The 18,081-nt window shown below is 38.2% G+C and overlaps 1 long non-coding RNA gene and 1 other non-coding gene across 5 annotated transcripts in view; both read left to right on the top strand.

Annotated features, from left to right (window-relative positions):
- Positions 1-18,081, top strand: part of LOC111090896 — a 149,058-nt gene that overhangs the window by 99,128 nt on the left and 31,849 nt on the right. The window lies entirely within an intron of this gene.
- On the top strand, positions 1,872-1,976 carry LOC119864333. The gene has a single exon (XR_005373718.1). It is a non-coding gene; the product is annotated as a U6 spliceosomal RNA (small nuclear RNA).

Here is an 18,081-nt window from a genome sequence, read left to right as displayed (position 1 = left end):
AAAGTTTTGTTCTCATTTTCTCTTTCGGTTTCCCTGTCCCCCCCCCGCCCCCCCCCCAAAATATATATGATTTTGTTGTTTTTAGCATAGCAAACGTGACTTTGGATTTTGACCAGATAGTCATCTAAACCTGAATATTTAGAAACAAACTTGTGGCCATTAAGAAGTATAAGCTTTAAATAATATGCATAAACACTAGTGTCGAAATCTCATGTTTTTGTAATTTATTTGAAGAGTTCCTTAGTAACTAATAGCTTGTTTAAAAAAAAAATTCAGCTCCTTTAGTTTCACTTCAGCTCCCCCCGCCCCCACTAACTCCAAATAAAATTAAATGGAATTATTTCTAAAGAAATACTTATAATAGTTATCTCTATATTGTGAGATTGGAATGATTTGAATATATATAGAATTTTCCTAACTTTTCTACCAAGAATATGTATTGCTGTTAATATGAGAACATCCCATAAAATTTAACAAGAATAATTATTTCTACTGAAACTACCTTGGCAGACTTTTTCTGCTAAGGAAGACCTTATTACTGTCCTACTTTCCACTAATCATTACTATCACTCTCACAAACTCATTTTTTAAAAAGATTTTATTTATTCATGAGAGACAGAGAGAGGCAGAGACATAGGCAGAGGGAGAAGCAGGCTCCTTGCAGGGAGCCCAATGCGGGACTTGATCCCCAGACCCAGGACCATACCCTTAGCCGAAGGCAGATGCTCAACCAACTGAGCCACCCAGGAGTCCCTTGCAAACTTATTTTTTAAAGAAGCTAACCTTTTCACTGGTGGCAGGTAGAGCTTTGTATATTATTGATTGCTCCTGCCTATAATGTTTTTGGTTTCTCAAGGATTAGGCCTGGGTGTCTACACCATTCCTATTCTCCTGATAGGCTCAGCACAGCCTCAGTGTGCTCCCACCCGGTTTGGAAGGTGTCCTGGGTAGAGGCAGAGCTGCTTGGCTTGCACCCCATACTTTGTCCAAGAGCCCCTTGTGGAGTGAAAGAGAAGGGGAGATAGCAGGCTCAGGCTCATGCAAGCATGGTAATAGAATCCACAGGGCAGTCCCTTCAAGTTCTCCATGCCAGAATCATTAGGCTTTCAAAATTGCGTAGAGTATAAATTAGAAGGCCAAATGCTTACGTATATGTTGAATCTGTACAATAAACAAATAATCAAATGGCAGGAACAGACTAAACTCAGAGCCTCTTCCCATGAGTAGTATTTGTGGGGACAAAGCATTTTTTGGAGAAGTGGAACAGCTTCCATGGTTGTAGAGATTTAGAGAATGGTCATGAGGAAGTGAGAGGACAGTGAACTCAGGAAACTCTCAAATACTGGTGTTCTCATGGAAAACAGAAGGTGCACAAAACTTGTTTCCTCCTCTTAAGCCATGCACCCTGCCACACTTTTCTGCAGACAAGGAGAACCTCCAGAAGAGAGAGAGTTGGAAGAAGGAAAGGAGGAAAGGGAGATAGGGCATGGGTCCCTGAGATGAGGATGAAACTGAGGCAGGATTTCAAACTGGACAGTGACTCATACAGGGTGGAGCAGGTCAGGGTTAACAATTTACTGCTTGAAGGGCTGAGAAACTTCAAAATGATTCAGTATTAAATTAGGCTATTTGTGAATCCCCCCTTTCCTTGCTCAAACCCCTGGGGATTGGTTTGGACAGAGGATAAAGATAGGATCCAAGGCCCTTTTATGTTTATTTCTCCTTCCTCTTGCTCATGACTTTGAACAGGCACATCTATCACTAGGACACTCCAGTTCATTACTAAGCAGTATGAAGCAGGTCACAGAAGGAAAGTAAAGGAGAGGAGTCAAGAAGTAGAAAACCAATGACTTAAACACATGGCTCCCTGTGTTGGCTTGGCCGGCATGTATACTAGAATTGGAACAATGCAGAGAAGATTAGCATGTCCCCTGTCCAAGGATGACAAACAAACTCATGAAGCATCCCATATTTTTTTCAAGGATGATCCAAAAGTTCTGGAGGTGGATACTGGTGGATGGTTGTACAACAATGTGAATGCACTTAATGTTACTAAACTGTCTATACACTTAAAAATAGCTGGATGGTAAATTTTTATCTTATATTTTACTACAATTTATAAAAACAACAAACATGGCCCTAAGGGTTGGGTAAAGATGTCATAAAGAAAATAACAAGTGAAAGTCATGCAATTAACAAAATAAATTATAGCCAAAAAATCTAAAAAGACAAATGCAAGACCTCAGTCATTGTGCAAACCACGGTATCAGCATAGAGTAGTGGAAAGAACCAACATGGCTATCACCTGGCTCAAAGTCTCACTCTGCCACTTACTAGCTGTGTGATCTTGGACAAAACACCTAATGTCCTTAAGCCTGTTTCTTACTTAAAATAGTGAAATGACATTGGACTCATAGACCTTTTGGGAGAATTATGATATTATAGGTAAGATATTTAGCATAGTAAGTGGCTCCTACCAGGCATTCACTAACTGTGTTTCCTTTCCCTTTCTGCATGTGGAAAGAAGGTTGCAAACACAATGTGTTATGGGATACAGAACCTAACTTGAAAGATGGTGAGGATAAAATTTTTAAGAAACAAAAATATATGGAGATAGTATTTGAGCAGTAATTCCTGAGAGAGGCAGACCAGGTGTAGAGAGGACCCTTTAAATTGCTGAAAAAGACTTAAGACTTGTTATTAGAGTACTGGCCTAGCTGTTGTGACTAAGTAAACACCCCCTACCCCCACCCCAACACAGTGACTGAAATAAAATGGAAGCTTATTTTTTTCCATATAATGCTCCAGAGATAAGCTACTTAAGACTGGCAACGCAGATTTGTCATTCTTAACACACAAAATTTCCATCATTGGATCCAAAGTGGTTGCTTTAGATCCTGACATCATTTGGTAGTGGGAAGGGGTGGGCAGGGGGAGGGCCAGTGGTGGCATCTACCTTTCTTTCAAGGGCATGACTTAGAAATGGCACATCTCACTTTTCCACCTATGCACATTGACCAGATCCTTGTTGTTTTTTTTTTTTTTTTAAATTTTTGTTTTTTTAATTTTTATTTATTTATGATAGTCAGAGAGAGAGAGAGAGAGAGGCGCAGAGACACAGGCAGAGGGAGAAGCAGGCTCCATGCACCGGGAGCCCGACGTGGGATTCGACCCCGGGTCTCCAGGATCGCGCCCTGGGCCAAAGGCAGGCGCCAAACCGCTGCGCCACCCAGGGATCCCGACCAGATCCTTGTTGTAAAGGAGGCCAGAGGAAGTAAACTCCAGCAGGAGTCCTGATATTAAAGAAGATAAGTTTGGATGTCCTTGTATACTTAGCCATGTCATCCACATAACTCACATTATATTTTCTCTAGCAACCACAGGCTTTCAAAATAACAAAGCTAACACATCCCCCAAAAATGTGCATAATTTCTTGCTTGTTAATATATTCAGTAAATATTTATAGACTACTTCTATGTGCTAGGTACTATTCAAAACATCACAAATACAGAAGACTGCAAAACAAATGAAGTTCCTGATTTCATTAAGCTAAATCTGGGGATGCCTGGCTGGCTCAGTTGGTAGAGCATGTGACTTAATCTCAGAGTCATGAGTTCAAGCTCTGATTTGGGTGTGGAGCCTATTTAAAGTGAAAAACAAGATAAATGTCATTAAACTAAATTCAATAGAGGGAGAAATTAAAAATTGGAAAAAATATTAGATAACCAATAAATGCAAAGATGAAAATTAAGGTGATGTGGGAACAAACAACTCAAGTTTATTTAGATAGAGTGGTTAGGGATGCCCTTGCTGGAGAAATGATGTATAAACTGAATCATTTGAAAAGAGGAAACAGATCATGCCAGGAATAGGGTGCTGCAGGTACAAAGGTCCTGATGGGGGAAAGATCTGGGAGGGTTTGTGGTTATAGAAGGACCAGTGTGGATTTTGCAGGAGAGGGAAAGAGGATATAAGATCAGAAAGGAAGGTGGGAACAGTTTGTTCTTTGTCATTTCCTAGCACTGAGGACAGCGTGCACAGGATAGGTACCCTGTGAGTGCTTGATAAATGAGTAAGCTAGAAGATAAAGATCTGAGGCTGTTGGCAGGTAGCCTCTAATTCATAGCTGTTCTCTGCTCTACTTAAGCAAAGACTAGGATTGCTTATCCTACACACATCTCTCAGATCCTGTTTCTCAGAATCTCAGACTCTTTATCCTTGGAGTTGCTCCTGGTGTCTTTGGTAGCCTGATGTCCACTTATTAAAAACAGAGTCAAGGAATTTGGGAAGGAGGCAGGTATCTGAATACAATGATTATGTTTCCTTTTTGGCTTTCTCTACTCTTTGCTAAATGGCTATAGTTCTCTTAATTTTTCTCTATGTGGTTTTCCAGATCTGGAACCAACCTAATAACCCGATACTTACAAGTGTCAAATTGGAGACACAATATAATTAATGGAATGCCAAGATGGGGTGGTAGTTAAGGCTGTAAACTTTGGAGCTGGGCTTCCTGGGTTTAATTCCAATTTGGCCTATTATTGTCTGGGTCACCCTGAGTAAACTACTAACTCACTCTGGTCATTTGTTAATTTATCTGTTACATGGGGGTTAATAGTGATTTCTGACCATTCTTGTGAATTGAAAGAATTAATAGTTAAATTACCCCAGTGATCTATAAATTCAATGCAATCCCTCTCGAAATTAGCAATACTATTCTTCACAGAACAAATACTCCTAAAAATTGTGTATAACCACAAAAGATCCTAAAGAGCCAAAGCAACCTTGAGAAAGAATTAAAAACCTGGGGGCAGCCCAGGTGGCTCAGCAGTTTAGTGCTGCCTTCAGCCCAGGGCTTGATCCTGGAGACCCGGGATCGAGTCCCACGTCGGGCTCCCTGCATGGAGCCTGTTTCTCCCTCTGCCTGTGTCTCTGCCTCTCTCTCTCTCTCTCTCTCTCTCTGTGTGTGTGTCTCTCATGAATAAATAAACAAAAATCTTAAAAAAAAAACCTGGAGGTAGCAAAATCCCAGATTTCAAACTATAGGAGAAAGCTATAGTAATAAAAAAAGTATGCCAGTAATACAAAAACAGACATATAAGATCAATGGAACAGAGAGTCCAGAATTAAACTCATGCTTATATGGCCAGTTAATCTATAAGAAAGGAAACAAGAATATACAATGAGGGAAAAGATAGTATCTTCCCATTTATTTTTGTCTTCTTCAATTTCTTGAATTAGTGTCACAATTTTTATCCTACTGGTGTGTCACCTCCTTGGTTAAACTTATTCTTAGGTATATTATTATTTTTGGTGCATTGTAAATGGGATTATTTTCTTAATTTCTCTTTCTGCAACTTTGCTGTAAGTGTATAGAAACAATAGATTTCTGTACACTAATTTCATTTCTTGCAACCTTGTGGAATGCATTTATTCTAATAATTATTTTGGAGAATCTTTAGGGTTTTCCATGTAAAATATGTCACCTGATAATAGTGGCAGTTTACTTTTTCCTTATTTTGGATGCCTTTTGTTTCTTATTTGATTGCTGTGGCTAAGACTTATACAGTACTATGTCGAATAAAAGTGGCAAGAATGGACATCTTGTTTTGTTCCTGATCTTAGAGAAAAAGCTTTCAGCCTTTTACCATTGAGTATAATTAATGTTAGTCATGGGCTTATCATAGATGGTCTTTATTATGTTGAGATAACATTTTTTTTAACACTCTCTGTTGAGTTTTTACCATGGATATTGAATTTTGTCAAATGCATTTTCTGCATTTATTGAGATGATTATAATTTTTATCCTTCATTTTGTTAATGTAGTGTATCATGTTGATTCGATATGATGATATGTGGATTGTTCAGATTGAACCATCCTTGCCTCCCTGGAATAAATCACACTTGATCATAGTGAATGATCCTTTTAATGTATTTGGTAATGGATTTGGTTCTGATATTTTGTTGGAGATTTTTGCATCTATGCTCATCAGGGATATTGACCTCTAATTTTTTTTTTGTAGTGTCTTTAGTTTTGGTAATATTGGTAATATTGACCTTGTGAAATGTATTTGGAAGCTTTCCTTTCTCTTCTATTTTTTTGTAATAGTTTGAGAAAGATAGATATTAACTCTTATTTAAATATTAGATATCTCTTACCAGTGAAGCCATCTGGTCCTGGACTTTGTGTATTGGGAGTTTTTAAATTAGTGATTCAATTTTGTTACTAGTTATTGGTCTATTCAGATTTTCTATTTCTTCCTGATTCTGTCTTAGAAGATTGTATATGTCTAGTAATTTATCTGTGTCTTCTAGGTTGTCCAGTTGGTTGGTCTATAATTTTTCCTAGCCATCTCTTATAATGTTTTGTATTTCTGTGGTGTAGGTTGTAACTTCTCTTCAATTCCAATTTTGAGTTTTCTGTTTGTTTTTTTTTCTTTATGAGCCTGGCTAAGTGTTTATCGTTGTTTATTATTCAAAGAACCAGCTCTTAGCTTCATTGATCTTTTCTATTTTTTTGTTCTCTTTTTTTTTGTTCTCTTTTTATTAGTCTCTTTTTATTTAGTCTCTGTTTCATTTATGCCCTGATCTTTATTATTTATTTTCTTTCTTCTAACTTTGGACTTTGTCTTTCTTTTTCTAGTTCCTTTAGGTGTATGGTGAGATTGTTATTTCATATTTTTGTTTCTTGACGTAGGCTTGTATTGCAGTTAACTTTCTTCTTAAAACTATTTTTGCTGCCTCCCAAAGGTTTTGAACTGTTGTATTTCCATTTTCATTTGTCTCCAGTTATTTTTTTCTTTTTGATGTATTCATTGATCTATTAGTTGCTTAGTAGTATGTTGTTTAGCTTCCATGAGTTTGCATGTATGTATGTATGTATTTACAGTATTACATGTAAATATGTATACATACAATACAGTATGTATGTATTACAGAAACTGATTTCTAGTTTCATACTGATGTAGACAGAAGGTACTTGATATGATTTTAGTCCTCTAAAAGTTTTTGAGAATTATTTTGTGGCCTAACATATGATCTGCCCTAGAGCATGTTCCATTTGCACTTGTAAATAATGTGTATTCTGGTTTTGGTTGAAGTGTTTTGTATATTGATGTTAAAACTATCTGGTCTATTGTGGTGTCAAAGCCACTCTTTCCTTGATGATTTTCTTTCAGGATTATCTATCCATTGATACAGGTGAGGTGTTAAAGTCCCCAACTATTATTGTATTACTATCAGATTTTCCCTTTATGTCTGTTAGTATTTGCTTTATGTAATTAGATGCTCCAGTGTGGGGTGCATAAATATTTACAATTGTCAGATCTTTTTGTTAGATTGATCCCTTTATCATTACTGGCCTTCGTCTCTTGCTACAGTCTTTGTTTTAAGGTCTATTTTATCTATATAAATATTGCTACCTGGCTGTGTGTGTGTGTGTGTGTGTGCATCCATTTATATAGTATATGTTTTTCTATCCCTTCACTCTGAATCTGAAGATTCACTCTTCTCTCAAGTCTACTGAGCATCTTTATGACCATTACTTTGAATTCTTTATCAGGTTGATTGCTTATCTCTGTTCTGTTCTTTTTCTGAAGTTTTATCTGTTCTTTCATTTGGAGCATAACCCTTGGTCTCCTATTTCATTGGACTTTCTCTGTTTCTTTTACTGAATTATGCAAAAAATTTATGTCTCCCAGTCGTGAAGGAGTGGCCTTATGTAGGAACATCCCTTATATAGACTGCATGTGTCTGTCAGTGCTGGCTGACTGGCTGGGGCTGATGGTGCAGAACAGGAGTCCTGAGATACTACATGGGGGCCACCTCTTTGGGGTGGCTTGAGCTGGAATGGGCACAGGCCAGGTGTTCCCAAGGTGCTGTGCACTGGGGCTGCCCTGGTGGGAATGCTGGAGTGGAAGTCAACATAGTCCGAGGAGCTCCTGGGGCAGCTGGAGCAACCTAGTAGGGTGTCTGGAATGGGCAGAGGGGCTACCCTAATAGGATGCCTGGAATGGGCATAGAGCTTTTCATACAGGGGGGCACTCTGGTGGGATGGCTGGGGCTACAGCAAATGTGGACATGGGAGCCGACTTGAGGGATTGTTGGAGGTTGTGTAGGATAAGGTCTGGGCTCATTGAGGTGGCAGGCCAGCTAGAGCACCCAGATCCTACTCTGGTCTGTGTTGTCAAAATGGAGGGGGAATGTAAACAGTGGTGCTTGCCACCACCTCTGACCCCAGAGAGACTTCCGGAAGTTACCATATGGCCCATGCTCTAGGATGAGGAAATGAGTTTTCTTCACATGTAGTCTGGTTTTTGTTGTTTTGTTTTTGTTTTTGCTGCACCTCAGGGAAAATCTGTGCAAAGCTGTTCATGGGGCACTCAGTGCTATCCTCCCTCCTGCAGTTGGTAGCATTAGGAGTTGGGTTCCTGTCATTACTACGTCTCTGTCTTTCCTAATGTTTTCTGTGTGATCCCTCTATCCTTTATTGTGCAGAAGCTGTTCAAACTGCCCTCAGTTCTTCTTAGGAGGTATTACTCTTATATGGGTATAGAGTCTATATGTAGGAGGTGACTTCAGATTCTTTCTTCTCCACCATCTTGAACCCCTCCCCTTAAATGAAGGGTTTTACTAAATCACTTGAGGGCCTAAGCTGATGTGAGAACCTATTTGGCAGAAAAACTTGATAGGAAACTACTATCTTACTTAATTCACTTTAAAAAATACTTGTGCTCTTTCCTACAGGAATATTAATGTGTTTTGATTCATGGACAGCCCCTGCTAGGGTGTAATTTATAATGTATGGGTCACACTTTTTAAAATCTGAAAAATTTTGAATTCCAAAAACATTGGTCCTAAAAAATTTCAGATAAGGGAGTATGACCTATTACTCTCCTTAAAACATAACAGCTGGAATGAATGCAAGACTTTGGTTATAGTCAATGTACCAGCTCAGAGTAAAATAGTGATGATGATCAGAGTGTCTGGGTGTCATCAAGTCACCCTAGAAACTCAAATTTTAGCCTCATGGGCAAGGCCATAAAATATGGCTTGAAAGATACAATTAGGTAAATTTACAAGGCTTTCTGGGAGGTGCGCTCAGGGGAGTCCCATGGTGTTCTGTTCTTAGCCATTTCCCAACCAGTGGTTTCATGGATGGTTTCTTAATTTTGGCAGTAAGAACAGAAGACTATGTGGGCTAGCTCAAGCTAAAGGATTTTCAAGGAACATGAGGTGAAGGGGCAGCTGGCTCTTAGAGACGTTATGGAACCAGGAATTAAAGCCCCATGGAAATTTAAGGGTTCCCTCACTGTTTATCCATCGATTTGGCTGAAGAGCAGTTTTCTCTACTTCCCAATATGCTTGGCAGAAAATGACCATTGCCAACAACTCCTGTGTTGTATCTCCTCCATATATGAGCACAGCCTGATTGGGGCTCAACATCTCAGTTTAAATTCCAGATTCCTCAGGAGGGGACATTGTGTGGTCCAATAGGCTAAGAGGGTATTATGGTTTAGAGAGACAGGGGACTTTGTCCCATTATAGGTCCTCTCTCAGTAATTTTGTGGATAAGGAGGAGATGGGCAACTCTTTGTAAAGCATGTCAAGGTTGGAGAATGGAAGGTTGGGCAAACCCCGCCCTCTGGAAAAAAAAAAAAACATATATAAATGAGTGATCTTGGGCTGCTGTAACAAATACCATAGCCTTGGTTTAAACAACAAGTATTTTTTTCTCACAATTCTGGAGGCTGAAGGTCTAAGATCAGGGTGGCAACATGGTTAAGTTCTGGTAAAAACCCTCTTCCTGGCTTATAGACATCCTCCTTCTCACTGTGTCTTCACGTGGTGGAGAGAGCTCTCCTTGTCTCCTTTACATAAAAGGGAATTAATCCCATCTGAAGGTCCCACCATCATAATCTCATCTAACCCTAATTAGTACCCCAAAGCCTCATCTCCAAATACCATCATATTACACAGTGAGTTGGGCTTTAACATATGAATTTTTGGGTGTACAAACATTCAGTCCATAGTGTGTCTATATATAAAATTCAGTCCATAGTGTGTCTATATATAAAATATATAAAGTATCTAAAAGGCATTGCAAGGATAGTTATTTACTTTTGGATCCATGTAGTCCTCTTTGAAGCCCAGAAATGTACAAAGTGACTGGGCAGGTGGTCAGGCCACGAGTAGAGAAAACTCTGATTCTATACCTTGAAAGAAAACAGACCACACCTTCACTGTCCTGTCTGCACCAAGCTGAAAACAGTGGTTTTTTAAAAAAATCAAGGTGTGGAGCTCCTGGGTGGCACAATTGGTTGTCTGACTCTTGGTTTCAGCTCAGGTCATGATCTCAGGGTTATGAGATTGAGCCCCACATTGGGCTCTGCTCAGTTTGGAATCTGCTTGAGATTCTCTCTCCCCTCTGCCCCTCCCCTCCTCTAAAGTAAACTTAAAAATCTTTAAAAAATATATTAAAAAGGGAGGGTGAGAATCTGATCATTTCAGCAAAATTCTATCCGATTATTGTTGGGGTAGGAGTAAGGTTTGAGAAAGCGTAAGAAGGATGGTAGCTCAGTAGCTCTGGAGAAAACAGACAGGTGAACTGTATTTCAAACTCTTAGTGTTCAAACTGCCTCCTTTCTTTCCATGGTCCCATGTTTGAGCATCTGAACCAAGGACTGGTGCCCTATCGTACAGGTGATCATCAACTCCACGGAGCTCTGGGCCACTTTAACTGTCTCCTGCTTCATTCCTCCTGCTGAAAAACCAAACCAGAGAAACTCAGTCTCAGGGAGACAGTAGGAGAAAGAAGTCCCTCTCCTCTTCTCCTTCACTCTGAATTGGTAGTCAAAACCAAAACCATGCCCTATTCACCAGGATTTTACTTAACTGCTACCCCTTTAACTGTGTAATTATTGGGCACTCAGTGTTTACGGGGTGAGACAGAAATCAAGGGTCTGCTTAACCCAATGCCCTTTGTGAGTTTATTTTTCTCTCTTGTGTGTGTGTTGTGTGTGTTTTTCAAGATTTATTTATTTGAGAGAGAGAGACAGACAGAGAGATACATGAGAGGGGGAAGGGGCAGAGTGAGAGGGAGAGAGAGAATCTCAAGCAGACTCCTTACTGAGCACAGAGCCTGATGTGTGGTGTAATCCTGTGATCCTAAGATCATGGCTTGAGCTGAAACCAAGAGTCAGACACTTAACTGACTAAGCCACCCAGGAGCCCCTCCTCTTGTACTTTTTGAGGACTTTTGGAGAAGAAACTAACCCAAATGCCTGCTGACTTGGGAGGATAAGCCATTTAAAAACTCCAGGCCTCTGTTCTCCAATCTGTAAGGCTGGGGATAAGTAGTTCAGTACTATCTTTTCATATAGAGGTAGAGGAGATAAAAAATGCCTCTATCCTTTAACATTTACTTGGGCATCAGAAAGTTTATTCTTAGCTGAATTCCATAAGATCCTAGCAAATATATGTTGTAGTTACTGGTTTTTTTCTTGACATTTGAGCTAATGTGGAATCCTTCCCACCTCTCTCAGTTCCATCATCTGACCATCTAGGCAGGGTTCCAGAGGAGGGAGGTGGGGAAGGACCAGCAACACAGTGGGTCTGCAGATAGCAGGTGCATCTCTTCTTCCCACCTATGGCCTTCCTGATGCAGCTCTTGGTTAGATTCCCTAGGGAATAAAATCCTCCCCTTGCCATTGTCATGCCACTGCAGTCCATGCAACTCCAGTCTAAGTATCACACTTAGTATCACACTTAAGTATCACACTTATGATGCATGCAGTCAGGATGGAGTCATTCAAGAGCTGTCTTTGCAGTTTTGGTTCTATCACGTCTTGGTTGAAAGAGCTGTGACCTAGAAGTCAGGATGCCTGGGTTTTAGTTATGGTTCTGCAACTGTGAGAACTTGGGCAAACTCTTCATTCTTTCTGACCTACAATTTTCTTGTCTGTAAACTGAGAGTTGTGCTTAGTGACCTTTTTGATTATTTTCTGTTCTGATTTGATTTTGAGCTTCACAATAGCACAGCACTCCAGACCTTTATTAGAAGGTGTGTATCTGGGAAAGTGAAACTCAGAATAGCCAGTTGTATTAGTTTGCTAGGCCTACTGTAACAAAGTACTACCAACTGGCTGACTTAAACAATAGACATTTGCTGTTCTATAGTTGTGGAGTCTAGGTGACAGCATTGGTTCCTCCTGAGGGCTTTGAAGGAAAATCTGTCCCCTGACTCTCTCCTAGCTTCTGGTAGTTTGCTAGCAATCTTTGGCCTTGGCTTGTAGACGTGTCACCCAGATCTCTGCCTTCAACATTATGTAGCATTTTCCCTGTGTGCCTGTCTTCGTGTCTACATTCGCTTTGCCCCTTTAAAAAAAAATGACATAAATAAAGTCATATTGGATTAGAGTCCACTCTAATGATTTTACTTTAACTTGGCTACCTCTGTAAAGACCTGGCTTCCAAAGAAGGTCATATTTTAAGGTAATGGGAGTAGGGCTTCAACATGTCTTTTTTGGAGGACAGAGTTCAACCAGCCCATAACACCAGTTGCAATGCTTGATTAAATATATATATATATATATATATATATATATACACATGGAAGAGGTAAAGAAATGCAATAAATACAGATTTTTGAATTATTTTCAGTTAGATGATACCTTTATCTTATTTTTATGGAGTACTTAGAGTTGAGTTTATTAGTTACCAGGTTTAAGATGTAGTGTCCCTCCAACTAGTTCTCAGGAAACAATATGTTCCTCTTTTTCTTCTCTCTACTTACTTGTTCCCCCCATTCTTTTGTGTCTCCAATTCCAGTTGTGTTCTTACTCCATTGCCCTCCATTCTTCCTACCTGCATCTTGGAAAATAAAGAAAAATCTGTTCTTTATTCTCTAGTTCACTGTCCAGAGTAAAAATGCAGCCATCATCATCATCACTGAATCATCACTTCTGCTTTCACAGGCTCTTTCCTTCCTCCTCCACTTTTCCAGGGACTCAGAAATTTGGGGATTAGGAGAGACAAGAGATGTTTTTCTGAGTCCATACATGGCTTGAGTCTCCTTGAATGGCTTACATTTTTAGACCATCTCTAAGGTGACCATCTCTATGTCTGAGGCATATAATTGATGACTGTAAGTATTAGATATATTTTTCTTTTGTCAAGTTAAAGTCCATTTTCCCATTCTATTACCAGTGAGCTCTTTAGAGCATGACAGAGCAAAGCTATTTCATCTTTCATGGGAAGGCCTCGGAAGCAAAACTAGCTGCTCATTTTTAGACTCCTATTAACACTTGAGAGGCTGGTTTCTCTGGTTCCAGTAGTTATCTGGTCTATCAGCTTCAGGGTCTGTAACAAATTAGTTGAGATAATTTGGGCAAGTGATAGAACCTCTTCGAACATCGGAATCCACATCCTCGAATTAGGTTATAGCAAAAAGACCGGAATTTCAAGGGCTTGCTCTTTCCATTTCTACTTTCACTTTAATGAATCTTATCTGTAAATCTATAAAAAGTCCATAGTACTTGCTTTCCCTCATAGGATTGCTTAGAAATCACATGTGATAATGTTTGTCAGATTGGTTTGTTGCCTATTACAGCTGCTACTATTATTAAGGGCTTGGGTGGGAGGTCCTCTTTCTAGACTGGATTAAGATAGGAAGTGAATAACAAACTTGCTACAAGTCACCCTGAACTTATAGGAAGTGTTTGGGGACAGGATCTGTGGGAAAGCCAGAAGCATTATTCAAATAATTGTTTTCCAATCTGTGCCCCAAGTTCTGATTGTTAGCTAGCCTCTAGAGCTGCCTAGGAAACACTTAGAAGATCAAATCAGGGAGAAGTACATTTATTGTTTTGGAAGAAATTAAGCAAAATATAGGAGATGTAGGCATCATTTTGATCCCCTCCCTCATCCAAACCAAGAACTAGGTTCTTTTGATTTCAGAAATTTTAAGGAAAAAGTATAGAAAAGAATTATTTTGTAATGGATTATAAGAAAAGAAAATGATAGATATTTAATTCTTCCTGGCCTGCCCTCTTTCTCACATATATCTCTTCTGGGATTAAGCAGAACTCTGTGTGGACAAATTACAGTGTAGTTATCAATAGAACTGAAATGGGCTCTCCCTCACACATTTGGTCTAGAGGCTGCCACTGAACAGTACTGATGGGTCCTTTCCAAAGAATCACTGAACCTTCTGTTTCATCCTTAGGCCTTGCATGGTGAGTTGTAGTTATTCTGGGCCTCTTGTTGTCCTGCTATAGTATCTAAGAGAGCATTTAGTGGTCCTTTTCAGCCCCTCTAAAGATGAGAGAAAAAGGAGGTTGATTTCAGGAGCCTGAGGGGCTTGCCATCTGCCATGCTTACACACGAATGATTTTAATATCCAGAGAATCACATCAGGAGCTAATTAGAGCCCTTCTTAAATTATTTATCAGGGTCAGCTTTTTGTCTGCTCTCTTATTCAAGATAAAGAGACTTTGCTCTGATAGTATTATTAAACACTGTAATGAATCTTAAATGTTTTTCTCTGTGCCTCTCTGGTATCCTAATTATTGTTAATTTTTGTTTGGGATCTGACCTTGGTATAGAAGATTTACAAAATTTACCTAGATCCTTACTGCCATAGGTGTAATCAACAGAAAAATTGTGATGTTGCATTGGCAAAATCATCTGGTGGTGGTATGAGTGTATTAGAGATGACAGAAATAAGACTTTTGAACCTTTATGATATAAAAACCTTTATTGTTTAAAAAGCAAAATATAAAATATTAAGGTATCCATATTAAGCTTTTCTATTTATCAGGTGCAACCTTTCAAAATCTACTTTTTATAAAAGCTTTATATAGGTGGTTCTGATAGGCTCCATTACACAAACCAATCCATTTATATATATTTTTTTTATATTTTTTAATTTAAACTCTGCTAGCACTGGGCCATCAAAATGTGATATTATTTGTTCTCACTCAATTATTTTTGTTAATTTTAGTTATAAACATAAGATGCACTTATTTAGTGTATATTTAAACACTTTACACTAATGTATAAAATCTTGGCTCTACAGTATTCTCTTGTTCATAAAGTAATTTTTCTTATATCCCTTGTTAAGCTTTTATTTCTTTTATTATAGAAAGTGATCTTTCTATACTGTAACTGTAATCCTCTTACAGTTAAAAAGAAAAAAAATAGACTTAGCAGGGAATAATTTGAGAAAAATCCTTTAAATGGCCATTCACATGTATTTTCATGGGTACAATTGTATTAGTCTGTTTTTTTGGGGGGGATTGCAGTATCAGAATCCACCTTACATGAGCTCAAGCAAAAAACTGAATTTATTGGAATAAAATTGTAGGATTTAACTGCAAAGTCCAGGGGTGCAGCTGCCTCCAATTGATTCAGAAGTTTCATTAATTACTCCAACCTCGTTCACAGTCTGAGCCTCCTTTCCCCTCTCATTGTTAACAGGCTTCCTTACTGTGGCCAAAAGCAGTGGCCACCAGCCACCTGACACCCACAGCTAAGCACTCTAGTAGAAAGACTTTTCTTCTCATATCTGCATATTAACTTCAGGAAAGACTCCAGTTTATTATCTCCTGCTTGAGTTGCATCTCACTGCTATACTAGTGCACAGTGATTGACACCTAGACCACATAGAATAGAGAGAAACCTCTAGACAAAAGGTGGAGTTGCTTATAGGACAGGGTTAGCTGACTTTTCTGTAAAGGGTCAGATAGTAAATAAATTAGGCTTCATGCATACAATCTCTGCGACATATTTTTTTTTCCTGCTAAACTTTCTTAGTACCACAATGAGGAAAAAGTACTGGGAATAGACTAGAAATTGAGCAGAACAGTAGGGAAAAAGGAGAGAATGAAGAAAAATGGGCAAGGGTATATAGAAATGTATTTCAGAAAGTATTAAGGCCATAGTATCACAAAATGATAAGACAGAAGGAGCTCTAGAGATGTGAAGCTAGAAAAATTGTTATTGGCTATCCATCCTGTAAAAGGAAAATTCATTTTATTTAATTATGAGCAACAGGAAAAGGCCACAAGTCCCTACAAAGTTCTTATAAGAAAAAATACAAGGAGAAACAATAACAGTCCTTCAGACAATGAAAGCACATAAAAAGGACATGTTCATGAAAGAGATGAAAACTCTAATATTTAAGCCAAGCTAAAGTAAGAAAATGGTAAAAGTTATGAAAGAACAACATAAATCAAAGGTAGAGACTTAAAAAGCCAGTGGGAATACCAGAAAATAGAGGTGACAGGACTACTTCAGGTAAGAATTAGGAATTAAAAAAATTATTTCAGAAATGAAGATTAAACTATAATGAATATAAGAATGAATAAACACATGCATTTAAAAATATTAAAAGGAAAAATTTAGGGATCCCTGGGTGGCGCAGCGGTTTAGCGCCTGCCTTTGGCCCAGGGTGTGATCCTGGAGACCCAGGATCGAATCCCACGTAGGGCTCCCAGTGCATGGAGCCTGCTTCTCCCTCTGCCTGTGTCTTTGCCTCTCTCTCTCTCACTGTGTGCCTATCATAAATAAATAATAAAAAAAAATTTTTAAAAAAGGAAAAATTTAGAAAAAATGGAACTAGGATGTGACAAAATAATAGAAGGTATGGAAAGAAGATCAAACACATGTATAATAGGAATTTCTGTAAAAGAAAACCAATCAATGGAAAAGAACAAATGCTAAAAATTATGATTCAAGACAAACTGCCTTAAAAAATAAACCTCAAAACTGTATCTTGAAAGAATGCAATGTGTAACTGAGGGAAAATGACTTAGTACAGATGTAACTGAGACATACTCTTGTAAAACTACCGGAATATAAAAACAAATTTTGGATTTTCAGAAAGAAGGACTAAGATATTTCTTAAAGACTTAAAATATCATCACATTTTTTGACAGTATTGTTTTATGTCAGCAGGGAAAATAAAACATGAGCCAAAGACTCTGTACCTAAATCATGCTGGCAGGCAGTTTTAACGTCTCCAGGAAAATTATTTTAGACATGTGAGAACTTAGGAAATGCTATTTTAAAGACATTTCCTAAGGAAACTGCTAAAGAACCACTTCCGGCAACAAAATGATGGAGGGACAATGACATAAATACCTTGTGGTAGGCATTAAGCATCTGTCTATGGAACTAAATCTAGGGAAGATTTAGGTGTATGTATAAGTATGGTATGTGAGAGCTATGTGTTCTCATAATATAGAGTGCAGCTATCAAAAACTGGGGGAATAGGGTGAGTGTATGAGATTAAGCTCAGTGATCACCTTATAGGTATTATCAGGGAGTAAAACAGTATTACTTCAAATTAGATGCTGAAGGAGAGGAAAGGAAGAGAAAGAACTTAGATAATTTCAATATTGCTTATGGTAAAACCCAATAGACAACAGTCAAAAAAAAAGAGAGAGCGAGAGAGCTCTAAGGATATACTAAGTAAAGGTATAGTATAAAGGTGATGATTAGAACAAAAATATAAACCTTCCCACATGCCAAAGGATATACTCACATATTTTCTTGTATTAATGGTTTTATTATTTTATTTATTTATTTATTTTTGTATTAATGGTTTTAAAAAACAATTCAGGAATAAACTATAACACTTTAAAAAAATGGCTCTGCCTTTAAGATGAGCACATTGGGTAGAAGGGATAGTGATGTTAATTGTAGTTCTTTGATTATGACTTCTTTTGTAGATTTAACGTTAGAACCATATAAATTAAAATTAAATAAAAAATTATTAAAAAATGAAAGTAAAATGAAACCCACTACCAGTCCACATTGAGGCAAACCCACATGGAGACAATCTTTTCAGATTGAGTCTACAAACAGTAATTTGACTACACCCCAGTGGTATAAAGTTTAAAGACAGAACTGCAAAATATCACAACCTATTTGCAATAATCATATTGTGCTTAGTAGTATTGGTATTGTCACGCTGAATCTGCTCTTTGTGAAACGTGAGATAAATACTTTTGATGGTGTTTTTGAAAAACAGGATTTTTGGTAAAGGAGAAAAAGTAAGTAAAATCAATGAGGTTGATATCC

This window comes from Canis lupus, chromosome 18 (genome assembly GCF_011100685.1).
Source record: "Canis lupus familiaris isolate Mischka breed German Shepherd chromosome 18, alternate assembly UU_Cfam_GSD_1.0, whole genome shotgun sequence".
Taxonomy (NCBI): domain Eukaryota; kingdom Metazoa; phylum Chordata; class Mammalia; order Carnivora; family Canidae; genus Canis; species Canis lupus.
The sequence above is the reverse complement of the archived record's forward strand: the minus strand, read 5'-3'. Positions and strand labels throughout refer to the sequence as shown.